Source organism: Pinus tabuliformis, chromosome 2_2 (genome assembly GCF_031772625.1).
Source record: "Pinus tabuliformis cultivar Carrire ecotype Pingquan chromosome 2_2, CPIR1, whole genome shotgun sequence".
Lineage (NCBI taxonomy): Eukaryota > Viridiplantae > Streptophyta > Pinopsida > Pinales > Pinaceae > Pinus > Pinus tabuliformis.
In genome coordinates, this window is record NC_142300.1 from 1,051,562,178 (window position 1) to 1,051,576,860 (window position 14,683).

Consider the following 14,683-nt stretch of genomic DNA (forward strand, 5'->3'; position numbering starts at 1 on the left):
TGCAATATAAACAGTATTGGCAATTTCTCTGAGTTTGAGGACCCAATTCTTTGTCAACAGACTTCTGCCAGATTTGAAAGGTACATAACATTTGCAAAATTTTGTCAATTGCTACTATCATAGTGCTTTTGCTGATCAGTATTTCTGTGCTAATGTCCTTGACATTGTATATCACCTTTGGCAGTGTGACAACCATAAATCTGTCTGTAAACATGAACACCTGCAGTACTAACTAACTATATGCTTTGTTTCAAAATTCAGTCAAATCGCAATATAAACAGTATTGGCAATTTCTCTGAGTTTGAAGACCCAATTCTTTGTCAACAGGCTTCTGCCAAATTTGAAAGGTACATAACATTTGCAAAATTTTGTCAATTGCTACTATCATAGTGCTTTTGCTGATCAGTATTTCTGTGCTAATGTCCTTGACATTGTATATCACCTTTGGCAGTCTGGCTAAACAGTATTGGCAATTTCTCTGAGTTTGAAGACCCAATTCTTTGTCAACAGACTTCTGCCAGATTTGAAAGGTACATAACATTTGCAAAATTTTGTCAATTGCTACTATCATACTGCTTTTGCTGATCAGTATTTCTGTGCTAATGTTCTTGACATTGTATATCACCTTTGGCAGTGTCACAGCAGCTGGTCAGCTTATCACAAAAGCTACAGTTGAAGTTGTAACATCTGAACGCACAGTTGAAGTTGTAGCATCTGAACGCACAGTTGCAGCCATTCTAGGAAAGTCTGGAAATGATCTTGTTAAAATTCAGCAGTTAAGCTAGTATAAAGAAGCATAAATTTCTGCAAATTCCATGGGATCCCCTTCAACTGAAATTTTTGAAACATGCAGACTTGGAATGAACTGCTGTAATTGCTGGCAAAATGACATTGTATTGACAGAAGGCAAAATGTTGCAGCACAAATCCTATGTTCTTAAATGATCATCTTGTATGTGAACATTCATTTAGTGGAATGTTGCATTAACTATTAGTTAATAAAAATTGGCATTGGCAGTTTTTATTTTGTCTCTATGGCTCTTGATTCATTATGCTAATGTTTAATGCATTAATTATTACTTAATAAAAATTGCATTGGCAGTTTTTATTTTGTCTCTATGGATCTTGATTCATTATGCTAATGTTTAATTAAATTTCAATATCTCTGGTCCAATATTTTTTCATTATGCCAATGTTTAATGCATTAATTATTAGTTAATAAAAATTGCATTGGCACTATTTATTTTGTCTCTATGGCTCTTGATTCATTATGCTAATGTTTAATTAAATTTCAATATCTCTGATCTAATATAAAAATATTATTATTATTTATTTTTATTTAATTGTAATATCACACTCTATCTTGCATTGTTTAAATAAATAATGCATTTTATGATTTAAATTACCCATATAATATTAAATACCTCTTATTCATTTATATTTAATTATAACTATTAAATTATTTATAGTTTTAACTAACTATAAGTTTCCTATAATATTTTTATTATTCAGTATTCATGATGCAAAGACTACACTTCCAATCACAAAGAAATAAAATTCCTTGAATAAAAAGATTCGCACATTGAAATGAACTGTTATCTATTTCTTATTTAAAACAGTATTAATTGAATATGGCTTTCATAATTCATAACATGTAATATCATTCCTTCCAGTTGTATTACTTTCTTGTTACCAGGTATAAAGTTTAATAACATAATAACTTTTAAAAAATCAAGCTGTCAAAACATTATTTCTAACTAATAAAAAGTAATTTGAACTGTCAAAACATTATTTCTAACTAATAAATAGTTTCTAAGGTATAAAGTTTAATAACATAATAACTTTTAAAAAATCAAGCTGTCAAAACATTATTTCTAACTAATAAAGAGTAATTTGAACTGTCAAAACATTATTTCTAACTAATAAATAGTTTCTAACTAATAAATAGAATAATTTGAAGTCTCAAAACATTATTTCTGACTAATAAATAGAGTAATTTGAAATGCTATAGTCAATCTCCATTCTTTTATTATTTTCAATTATCCCAAATTTCGTCATTCTATATGACATCATATCTCCTATGCTTATCTTATATCAAATAAATGAATTATATTAAACTATACTTCCTAATTAAGATAATCACAAAATAGAAAAACAACTATGTTTAATGGCATCTGTTTATCTGTGATGTAAGTGCCTTCATTATACTTTGAAAAAATTTCAATAAGAAAACTAACTTGCTTAAATGGAACACAGATATTGCAAAAAGCAACAGTATACAACACCAAAAGATAATGATTTTTTTCCTTGCAGCTCATGATCAAATTTACATTTCAACTCGTACAATTTAAATGTTTTTTTAATTTTAATCTTTTTATTTTAGTTTTTAATTTATAAAATAAACTTATCAAAATTGCTTTGCTATTGTACTTAGATACTATATTTACTAACCCAAAACTACAAAAAAGACCAAAAGTCATGTCCTTCTGCATCACAACAAATTACTAATTAAATGCAACAAATCACTAATTAGGAATTAGATGCTGGGTTTATTTTCTTTGCTAATTAGTAATTGGACAAATTTAAAGTTCACATTAAAGTTATGGTAAACAATATTTTTAAATAAATATATGTTTTGTTCTTTTGACCATGGAATAATTCCCCAATCATTGACATTAACCCCAATGGAATCACTTATGTCCAAACATGTTACTAGATATCTAATCTTTCAATTATGGGTTCAAGACTCCATAATTTTTAAATGCTTAAGTTCCTCCTTGACTTTCGACAATCATAACACTCTCCACCACAGATTCAATTAACAAATTTATATTCATATTAATGTTTATTTGCTCATTATCATTTTATGGATATTTCCATAATATTCAAATGTAAAAAAAAAAACAAAATTCTATCTTTTATGCACCATGAATTCATTATTATGCATTTAAATATATTTTATACCCCATGCTTATTAAAATACATTGCTTACTTTAACACTCTCTAATTCTTCGTATATTGTAATGCATTATTATTACCCTTTATAGTTTTTCCCCGTCAAGGTTTCCATGTTTCACTCTCAAATTTTATTACATTTTAATTATTAATCTAAACACTCTCTAAATCATGACACATTGGAAAATTATGTCTAAAACTATTTTTACATTTACCACAATTCTTAACAAACGCAAAGTTCATTATATTTCACTGTTTGCATAAAGTCAAAAAGTCCATACAACAATTTGCTATCCAATTCACTGAATCTTAATACAAATAAGCATGCCTACAACACACTAGTAATGCAAACTGGCTCTAATAATAATGCAAATTAAACACCTATTAAATCTCATCATAATAACTCACCAAACACTTTTCTTAACCGGCAGGGACTAGCACCACAACAGTGGCTCCTTGTTTAATATGATGGAGGGATATATGCAGGTCCTTCCATACTTAACATGGTATTGATATGATAAATATTTTTTATTTTTTTTCTTTAATTTCTTATTTTTAAATGCTTATTTATGAAGTAAATAATTTTATGTTTTTAATTACTTTATTTTTCAGTTAAAATAGAAATTAAAATATTTGATTTATAATTAAGGATGAATTTTTTAATTAATATACATTTTAAACATTATATACAAATTATATATACATATTAAACACCACCGAATTATACATATATCTCACACTAACAATTTCCAAGTCAATTAAATTAGAAAAATATATTCCCACACTTTAGAAAAATAATGACTATACTTTTCATGTGAGCCAAATGAGAAGAACAAAATAAACAATTTATCAAATATTTTTATTTCTTACTTTTAAATATTTATTTACAAAATAAACATTTCTATATTTTTATTTACTTTATCTTATATATATACTTTAAGATGGATATTAAATATTCGTTTTATAATTAATTTTGAAAATTTTAATTAATATATCTTTTAAATATTATACCTAAATTGTATATACATATTAAATATTGAATTAATGATTCAGGAGGATCTTGTCAGTTCAACGTGAGTGGAGTCTTCAGTGTTTCAAGTCGAAGCGGTCTTAAAATGATCATAGTCGATGAGGTCTTGAACTTTATTAACTTCGCCAGTATTCCTCGTCAGCATTCAGTGTCTGGTATCTTCAACTTCGACAGTGATGTTATGGTTGTCCAGTAATGTCAATGGTTGATATGGTTTTCATGGTATTCAAAGGATATGGTTTTGTACCTCATTGTCAACATGTTTGTCGTCAGTTCTGTCGGGGTTTGGTTGTCGACATGTGTTTGTTGTCAGTTTCGCCAGGGTTTGGTTGTCAACATGTGTTTGTCATCATGAGATAGTGGCAAATGTCGCTTTGTGACAAAGAGGTGTGCATGGGTTTTATTATCAAAATCAAAGTGATTTAATACACAAACCTAAGTCCTACATCCTAATACACCTAAACCCTAACCTATACCTAATCCATGCATTAAAATGCCATAACCCTAAGTCCTAAACCCATCCATGCTATTGCAAAACCTGTAAAACATTAAAACATTACAAAATGCACATAGAACAACCCCTAACTGCTGCCTAACCGCATCGGAGCATACCGCAGCGGGCCATGTGAGGGAACAAAGGATTAACCATCGGGGTTAACATTAGATCCTGACCGTGCAGGGAATGGTATCTAATTGTGGTTGTGGGTGGACGCAATGTAGAAAACCACACGGTCGGGGGTTGTCTCCACCGTTTGGTGGATAGCCACGGTCAGTGGGGGTAGCAGGTATATGTGAGTGCCGAATTAACTGCCAACTGTCACCGTTGTGAAAAACAGTCAGCGAAACCGCTGAAGCCATAACCGTGGGTTATCTAACCTGTTCACATGCACTGTCAGCACCCTTCACCTGGTTAGCTAACTGCTAACAGTTTCGGGCTAAACTAAGGTCGAAAGTGGGTTTTTATTTGTATTTTGGATATTTTAATTACACCTAGGTGTCGAATATCACTCTGTGACATTAATTCATAAACTAAAACCCTAAATTAACCCTAAAAGTCAGCGTGTTCATTCCTAAACTTATACTAAGGAGTTCGAATGCATCTGGAGGATTATAAAGATAGTTTGGCTCGTTTAAGAGTAGGAGGGAGTGATTTTAGAGTTTCGTATGGAGATTCTGGAGGACATAGGTTGATTTTTTTCAGTGTAACGGGAGCATCCAGAGTCAATTGGGAACCGTGATAGGCGTTGGAAAGCTAATTCAGAGAGATTTCTTGTGACAGTGACCAAAAGTGTTTGCGTGCACAATCATTCTCGTTAATTTGTTGTGTAATCGACCTCCTCGGATTCAATCCTAATAAAGCGCACACCCATCTTGAAATCGGACCCGGAGACGTGGTCCATTAGGGACGAACTCCGTAATCAATGTTGATGTCTGGTATCGTTGCGTTTTTGCTACTTATTACTTCTTTATGTATGTTTCTCTTGTTTCAATTATGTCGTAAAGTCACTCCTTTTCAATCAGTTCTCAAGGTTAAAGCACCTTAAGTTAACATTCATTTCACTAATGGCATTAATCAATTTAACTTCAGTTTAATGTATGATCATCTCAAATCAATTATACATATTTTTCATACTAACAATTTCCAAATCACTCCAATGGAAAAAATCAGATTCCTACCCTTCAAAAGTCACTCCAATGGAAAAAACAGATTCCTACACTTCAAAAGTCACTCCAATGGGAAAAAAATAGATTCCTATATTTCCAAAAAAAAAATACCAATCGAATGGAAAAAAAGAGATTCTTACCTTTCAAAAAACAATAACTCTAAATTAAAAAAAAAACAAATTATATAGATAAATTAAAAATCCTACATCCATAAAAAGGAAACCACTAAATATGCTTTTCAAATCAACCAAATGAAAAAATATATATATATCATAAAAAAAATATATCACTCTACAAATGAAAACTAATTCTACATATACAACTAGATTTCTACGTCTACCATGGTAAATAATGAATACAAGTTTTCAAACCAACCAAATGGAAAGAAAAAAATCCAACTCCTATAAATGAAAACAATAAATCTTATAAAACTAGTGTTAGATAATGCATACCTTGAATGTTAAATGAAAAGAATACATCTTTATCCTTTGGGGTTGCATAAAAGACCTCCCAACCAACCAAAAAACAAATCCCTGTCCCTAAAAGTGAAAACCATGAAATCTTACGGGTTGATATGAAATCTTACGGATACAACTGGTGCTATGAGGCGTACCTTGAATGTTATATACGTGAAGACAAGAAGCACGAACCCATCGTTGTTTAAATCGTCCATCAGTATACCTTTTTCGTCGTTGGTTCTGTGTTGCCCATGACATTCATTATCCTTTACACGGAGTACTGATGCGACATTATAAGATAAATTTCATCAAGGCATGTTCGAATCATAAATTTGTGTATAATTTTTATGCACATAATTTCCAACCCGTTTCATTTGTCAATCTCGTGTAATTATTTTTATGTTTTGAAATGAAAGGTTAATTTATATTTTTTTTGTTATTTAAGTATTTTTATATATAAATAAAATTAATCTAATTAAAAGAAAAACTGTTATTTAAATTATATTTTTCAATAATAAATGAATTTAACCTAATTAAAAATTTAAAAAACACGTATAAAATATACTTTTGTAATTTTAATAAACAGAGATTATATTTAATACTCCTTTAATTTTAATAAACGAAGATTATATTTAATACTTTTCTAATTTTAATAAATGAAGATTATATATGATGACTTGGTTTGTGATTTAAATAATTACATAAGCATTGTTTTTTAATATCTCTATATTAAATTATAAGATGTATATGGATACAAAAATTTATTTGGTTGTTTACTTTATATTAGAATTGTTTTTAGTGGGATTTTTTAATTTTTTTATGGGAATTAAGAGAAAAAAATTGAGGTGAAATTTTCATTTGTGTTATTTAAATTGGTTTTTTTGACTTCTTATATGGATTCAGCACCCTCAAACTTCTTAGAGCTCTTGAATTGTCCAGGACTTACCCATCAAATCTGTGATTTCAATAAATTTCTCTTGGATTTTAGAGAAATTAAACTATAAAAACTTCCAAAAAAATCTCAATAAAAACAGCTAACTTTATATTGACAATGAACCGCTGTTCAAATAAAAAATAATAATTGTGAGAAACAATAATGGATCATGACTGTCACTCAATCCGCTTTATTTATATTTATTTAAATAGTATGGAAAGGTTAAAATTTCAAACCTTTCTAGTTCGATAAAAAGATGTAATGAGGCATAATGTGCCTTGTTATGCTTTGGATTCTCTCCTCCACTGAACGACAGCAATCCAAAAGAAGGAACGTACACAGGCATGACATGGCAGTACAGTACTTTTCTAATTTTAATAAACAGAGATTATATTTAATACTCTAATTTTAATAAACGGAGATTATATTTAATACTTTTCTAATTTTAATATATATAATGACTTGGTCTGTGATTTAAATAATTAGATAAGCATTGTTTTTAATATCTCTATATTAAATTATAAGATGTTTATGGATACAAAAATTTATTTGGTTGTTTATTTTATATTAGAATTGTTTTTAGTGGGATTTTGTAATCTTTTTTTATGAGAATTAAGAGAAAAAAATTGAGGTGAAATCTTCATTTGTGTTATTTAAATTAGTTTTTTTGACTTTGTATATGGATTCAGCGCATTCAAACCTCTTAGAACTCTTGAATTGTGTAGGAGTTACTCATCAAATTTGTGATTTCAATAAATTTCCCTAGATTTTAGAGCAATTAAACCATAAAAACCTCCAAAAAAAAATCTCACTAAAAACAGCTCACTTTATATTAACAATGAACAGCCGATCAAATAAAAAATAATAATTATGAGAAACAAGAAGTGATCATGACTGCCGCTCAATCCGATTTATTTATATTTATATTGTATTTTTTATTTATTTAAATAGTATCGAAGGGTTAAAATTTGGAAGCTCTCTATTTCGATAAAAAAATGTTGCGAGGCATAATCTGCCTTGTCATGCTTTGGATTCTCTCCTCTGCTGAACGACAGCAATCCAAAAGAAGGAACGTACACAGACATGACATGGCAGTACACGTTCAATCGCAGTCCCGTCGGATTGATGTTACTGTCACTATACTCACATGGCATGTCAGAAAAAGAAAAAGAAAAAACGATGCAACACAAAACAGTTACAACTCGTAATAAAGTGAAACAAAACGTCGTATTCTATTTTTCATTTTTATTAGTCCTTGCCTGGGACTAATAGCATCGATCAATCGTTGACCTATCATTATTTGATATTTTGACCGGTTTTTTTTGGTGTTTTCACATTTTAACCTAAGTTTGATGCTCCCAATTTTATTCAACAAAATTTTACCCAAAGTTTTTGGTTCGGCAAACCATTGAGGTCTTATTGCAGCCTTCACGTTGCTCGATGCAAAAATAGACGAGTACTGCAAGAAAGATTGTAAAGCTTAACCAAAGTTTCCTTGCCCTTTGATTGGACAATCAAATGAATAGTTTCCTTGCCCTTTGATTGGGCAAGCAAATGAATGTCTTATTGCAGCCTCTCTATAATTACCCTGAGCAATGTATTGTTATTACAACATTAGCCTAAGTTTTAGCTAACATCTGGGATAACTTTACAACATTATTGTAAGTTTAGTAACTTTAGAACTCACGCTAGCCTTTATGTATCCTATCCTAAGTTTAAAGTTTTATATTCAAGTCAACTGTCAGCTGTCGTGTAACCTACTGTTGGCATGTTAGCCATCTGTCAAGATTCACTCACAACCCACTATTGGCATTTTGGCCATTTTCCAAGCTTCCCGCAACTACTAAAGCAAGCTTCAATTCTTTGCTCCTATCTTCGGTTTTGGTCTAGGATCAACCACTCCCTTTCTTGATCTGCAAGTGCACTCCCTTTCTTGATACTTGATCTACAAATGCATTCTCTTTTTTTCTCTTTCTTTGTTGGTGATAGAGGTAGAGGATTTTTCCACAAGAAGGAAATCAGGTACCATATCCCCATTGTGAGATACAGTGAAGGAAATCAGGTACCATATCCCCATTGTGAGATACAGTGAAGAAAGTGCATTCTTTGTTCTTCGTGAGATATAGTGAAAAAAGTGCATTCTTTGTTCTTTGTTGGTGACAGAGGTAGAGGCTTTTTCCACAAGAAGGAAACCAGGTACCATATCCCCATTGTGAGATACAGTGAAGAAATATTGTAAGAGGCATTGTCAAATGAAGAAATATTGTAAGAGGCATTGTCAAATACAACATTTCTAGGTACCATATCCTTATCACCAGATAGATACAGTGAAGCAGCATCGTCTGATACATTGAAGGAGCATCGTCTGATACGGTAAAGCAAGCCACATTGATACAGTAAAGCAACAATGCCAGCACAATATCCCTTGCGCCCTTTCACCCTGTACATTGAAGCTTTCTCTTTCAGCCTGTGCATTTATAATTTTCATCATGTAATCCATTTACATTGAAGCATCCTAACTTAGTATTTACATTTAACATAGTATTACATTGAATAAGAAACAACAACTTCTTCACATGGTTAAGCTCAAAAATAAAATATTTTACACAAAATATTACAAATTTTGGTATGTATGTACAAAGCATTTAGCATTTTCCATATCTGTTTGTTTTCTGGTTCTTCAATTTTCAAAAATACTGAAGCATTTGGTATGTATGTACAAAGCATTTAGCATTTTCCATATCTGTTTGTTTTCTGGTTCTTCAATTTTCAAAAATACTGGAGCATTATAAATTTAGTCTATGCTGGGTCTAAAATCTCTTGTTTTCTCTTAATTTTCCAAAATAATGAAGCATTATAAATTTTGTATATGTTTATATGCAGTAATTTCACCTTTATATGCATAAGAAACACCATTTTAGCATAATTTCACCTTTATATGCAGAAGCACCAATTCCAGTAATAGCAGTTTACCGGGGATTGGTTCTTCCATGAATGGCATTGGAACAATTTCAATTGGATATGGGTATTGATCTTGATTAACTGAATTTCCAATTGATGGGATTTCTGTTTGAACTTGATCTCCATCTTGATCCATCACTACTAATAATGCTTTTGCAAATAGTGAACATAATAATTGCAAATCCTCTGGCGTCTTTAGGTAAATAATAAGTAGCTGTCAAGAAGTCGGAATTAAGGTAAAATGCCCGGACTATAACGAGTGGGATATATAGGCCTTTGCCTTTTATGCTCCCACCTATGACTATGCCTTTGCTGACGGGTAAAGTGAAATGGGTTGCTGCTTCTTTTACAAAGGCTGAATATAATAATTGGCCAGAAACTGTACAAGAGCGAGAGCGATACCCATATTAGGCTTCGATACAATTTCACAGGGTCCTATATGATTGGCCCAAATAAATTTGTTTCATCCTCTGGTCGTGGTCCACTACTTTGCCTCGACAACAGAGGCTTGACCAATCTGTCCTCATTGTAATCTAAAGGAGGCATGAACAGAGCCGCTAGTTGATCATGTAGAGGTTATGGCTGATGATGCAATAATGGCTATAGCACAAAAAATATTTGACTCCTTATTCGAGCCAACAGTGATCTGCGTAGATGTCCACTTGTCTCAATAATGGCTTGCATCGATGCCGATCAACGATGCTCTGCCTGGATGCCTACCTGTCAATCTTTTAATACAATGTATACATTATAATGTCAATCTAATTTCATAGGAATCCGTTAAGTAACAAGATGGTGTTGCGATATATTATAATCCCAATATTTTATAGAAATCCGTGAAATGACAGGATGGCGGTGGTTTCTTCTTCAAGAGCGTTCAATAGACCTTTCGAATAAGTTACTAAAAATCAATGATAACCTCCATGCCCAGGTTAGGCTCTCCAATAACACAAAATCTATCTAATTTGATGTCTTTCATTATGAAAATCAAATTCTTGTATTTTAAAATGAACAGTAACTGTATCGACCATCTTATTTTCTGTCTTTCATTATGAATAACAAGTTGAGCCTCTTATATCATGTATTTTAGAATGAGCAGCAAATTTTGAACACGTTTTGAACACGTTCAACGAATTCAGTAACTTCACTTTTATTTCAGAATAAACAACAAAGTTTAGTGTCTTATATAACGTATTTAAAAATGAAAAACTAATTCAGTAACTATATCCTGTATTTCAGAAAGTTTAAGTTTAGTGTCCATGAAAAACTAATTGAGTAATTATATCCTGTATTTCAGAAAGTTTAGTGTCTTATATCATGTATTTCAGAATGAACTAATTGAGTAATTATATCTTGTATTCCAGAAAGTTTAGTGTCTTATATCATGTATTTCGGAATGAAAAATTAATTCAGTAACTATATCATGTATTTCAGAATGAAAAACTAATTCAGTAACTATATCATATATTTTAAAATGAATAATCACAAATATCAGTAACTATATCATATATTTTAAAATGAATAATCACAAATATCATGTCTTTCAGAATGAACAACAAATTCAGTTATTAATGTGGAATGTAAAAGGACATAAACTAAAATGAGAAGAGTCAGCTTTTACTTACCTTGGATTTCAGCATTTACTTAACTCGGATTTCTAAATTTCAATTTCTCTTCATTGGCAGATCTATCTAGGTTTTCTGATTCATGGTTATACCGCCACTGTTTTCATGATGGAAGATTACAGCGATAAGCAGACATCTCTTTATTAAAAAAATTAAAAATTGCTTCTCTTTACGATTTCAAAAAATTAAAATTCAATTTCTCTTCATTGCCAGATCTATCTAGGTTTTCTGATTCATGGTTATACCGCCACTGTTTTTGTTTTCATGATGGAAGATTACAGCGATAAGCAGACATCTCTTTATTAAAAAATTAAAAACTGCGTTTCTTTACGATTTCAAAAAATTAAAAATTACTTCTCTTTAAGATTTCAGCATTGTAGTCTGACAAATACAAATCATTTAAAAGAAATCTGCAAAAATAATTTAAAAACAATTTAAATTATTAATTTTATTTAGTGTAAATTTTTAAAAAATAGTTAAATAATTTAAAACAAAATTAAATTAATTAATAGACAAATTTACAATTTTCGTATTCAAATAATTTCTCAAATTTCATATATTAGTTCAACATAGTTTTATTTGATGATAATCCATGCTTAATTTTTTAAAAAATTAATAGATTAAAGTTGAAATTTGTCTCGGCAAAGGAAAAAAAAGTTTGGTGAGATTGAGTTTTTAGGCTTACTTGATCACTCCTTTTCAAAATCTATAATTCAAAAACTATAATTCAAGGATTACAATAAGATTTCAAAAGTTACAAATTTATTTTAGTATTATCATAAGGGAAAATGGTTGAATTTGATTTTTCTGTTGTGAGCTGGTTATTAATCAACATTTATAAAAAACATTTATAAAAAGGTGAAGTCAAGTCTCTTTATTTATAATGAACGAAATTATGTAAACTAAATTGTTAATAAATGTAAATAGGCTTCAATTCTTAAATGCAAGGTGGCAATTTAATAAATGTAAATAGGTATCAATTTTTAAATGCAAGGTGGCAAAAATGAAGGGTGGCTCATGCAGAGAAGAATATGTGGTAGTGGTGATTATAAAATTGAAAAAAAATTGAAGAAATTGAAACCGTGTATATAACTTTGCCGTAGTCTTTAACGCGACTTTTTGAAAGCTTTTCCGGCGATTTTTTCCGGTGAAAATCCGGCAGTAATTTATTGAAATCGAAGTTTGATAACTAGTTTCTGCACAATGAAAGCGTCCCAGGGGTTTTTCAGGGTGCTGAATCCGAATATGCAGTTAAAAAACCATTTTAACTGCAACAAATCATGATTTCATCTCAATTTCTTCCGCCGGATTCCGTCACCGGAATCTCAAAAAGTCGCATTATAGACAACTCCTATAACTTTGAAGGACGCCGCCTGCAATAAGAGCTCAAAACCTTTAGCCCAATCAAAACTCATGAAAATAAAAAGTAAGTAATTTTAAATTTGAAATGGTCGTGCTAATTGAAGGACCTGTCTGGGAAGATGGCAATGGCTCTAAACCATTCAAAAACCAGAAATTCAATTATAATTACAATTTTGTAAGGACCTGTCTGGGAAGATGGCAATGGCTCTAAACAAAAACCAGAAACTCAATTATAATTACAATTTTGTATTGTTGTTGTGGCAAACTTCGAAGATGTCAATCCATTTTCGCTGATGCAATATTGTCTGAGATTAACAGGTAAAAATGGAGGCCATATGCACGGTAAGTTTGAAAGAATGTGCAATGTAAGATATTTTGCAATAATCAAAGTTGATCTTGGTTGTTGAAGTCACCCACTGACAGTTCGATGAACAATTTCTGCAACTTCCAATGATAAAAATACAATATTTTGATCAAGTTCTGGCTTTGCTGAGAAACAATTCCACTCCAACTGTAACAGATGAGAATTCAGAATGACCACCTATATCTCATAACGCCCGAGAGATATAAGGAGAAAAAGAATAAATAAGATTCAAATCATGTTTTTTTCGTTTAAAATAATTGAATTTATTTAGATTTCTCTTTATAGTTATCCATGAATATTACATAATGTTATCGTAGATTACAATTTTTTAACTGTTGGACCATTATAAAATCGTATTATGTGGCGAAAAATTTGATTTGCAGTCAAATAGTCTGGCAAGGTCTCGGCAGTCTACCTTATCTGCAGTTGACAGTTGGTCCAGGGGAAGCTCGAAGGGTCCTTCACAGGTCTCATCCTCGACCCAACTCCTTTGACATAGAATACTGATGCATGGGATTTGCTCTATGTAGTGGCCGGGGAAGTTGTCAGGCTGGAGATGGATGGAACTAATCCAATATCCACATCTCCGATGCATGCCCAAGGGTTTCAAGCTCATGTTAGAAGGCAAAACTTCTCTGCATCACTTTGTTTTCTTAAATATGAGCACTTGGTTCAAAACAATTGTTGTGGCAGACGCCGGCAGGACTACTGCGCTTGTTTTAGAGGTATTTGTTTATCATTTTTATTGAAGATTAAAAAATTTAATATTTCATTTTATAAGATTTTATTTAATGAAATTTAAATTAATATGATATCCTACTAATTCTCTCAATTAATTTTAATATTTCGATTTTATGTAAGATTAGTTTTAAAATAAGTGAAATTAGATATAAATTTAGTTATGCTTCGTTTTATTTAAATTAAAGTAATTTTATTTAATTGATAAGTTAAAAATAAAGTAATTTTATTTAACTTATAAATTAAAATTTAATGAAATTCCAATAGAAATAAATTTTCAATATAAACTCGTACTAACTTCAATATTAAAAAAAAAATTGAGATATTTAAAAAATTATTAATATAAATTAAAAAATTATAAATTTATTTTATTATAAAAATAAGATATAAATACATATTATTTTAATTCCAAAAATTACTAAAATCCCTTAAGTGTGTTATGTGGTTTGCAGTGTGTTCAAAAATAAAAATAATATTTAATAAAAATTTATATTAATTTGAATATTATGATGATGATGATGGTTAACGTCTATTGAGACCAAATAATGGTCTATCGGACCTAAAAAAACAAATTACCTATTTTGATTTAAGA

The 14,683-nt window shown here is 30.4% G+C and overlaps 1 long non-coding RNA gene across 1 annotated transcript; it reads left to right on the plus strand.

Annotated features, from left to right (window-relative positions):
- Positions 1 to 232: 232 nt before the first annotated feature.
- Positions 233 to 912, plus strand: LOC149196990 (uncharacterized). The gene is made up of 3 exons (XR_016254164.1): positions 233 to 347; positions 452 to 530; positions 635 to 912. It is a non-coding gene; the product is annotated as an uncharacterized LOC149196990 (long non-coding RNA).
- The last annotated feature ends 13,771 nt before the right edge of the window (positions 913 to 14,683 follow it).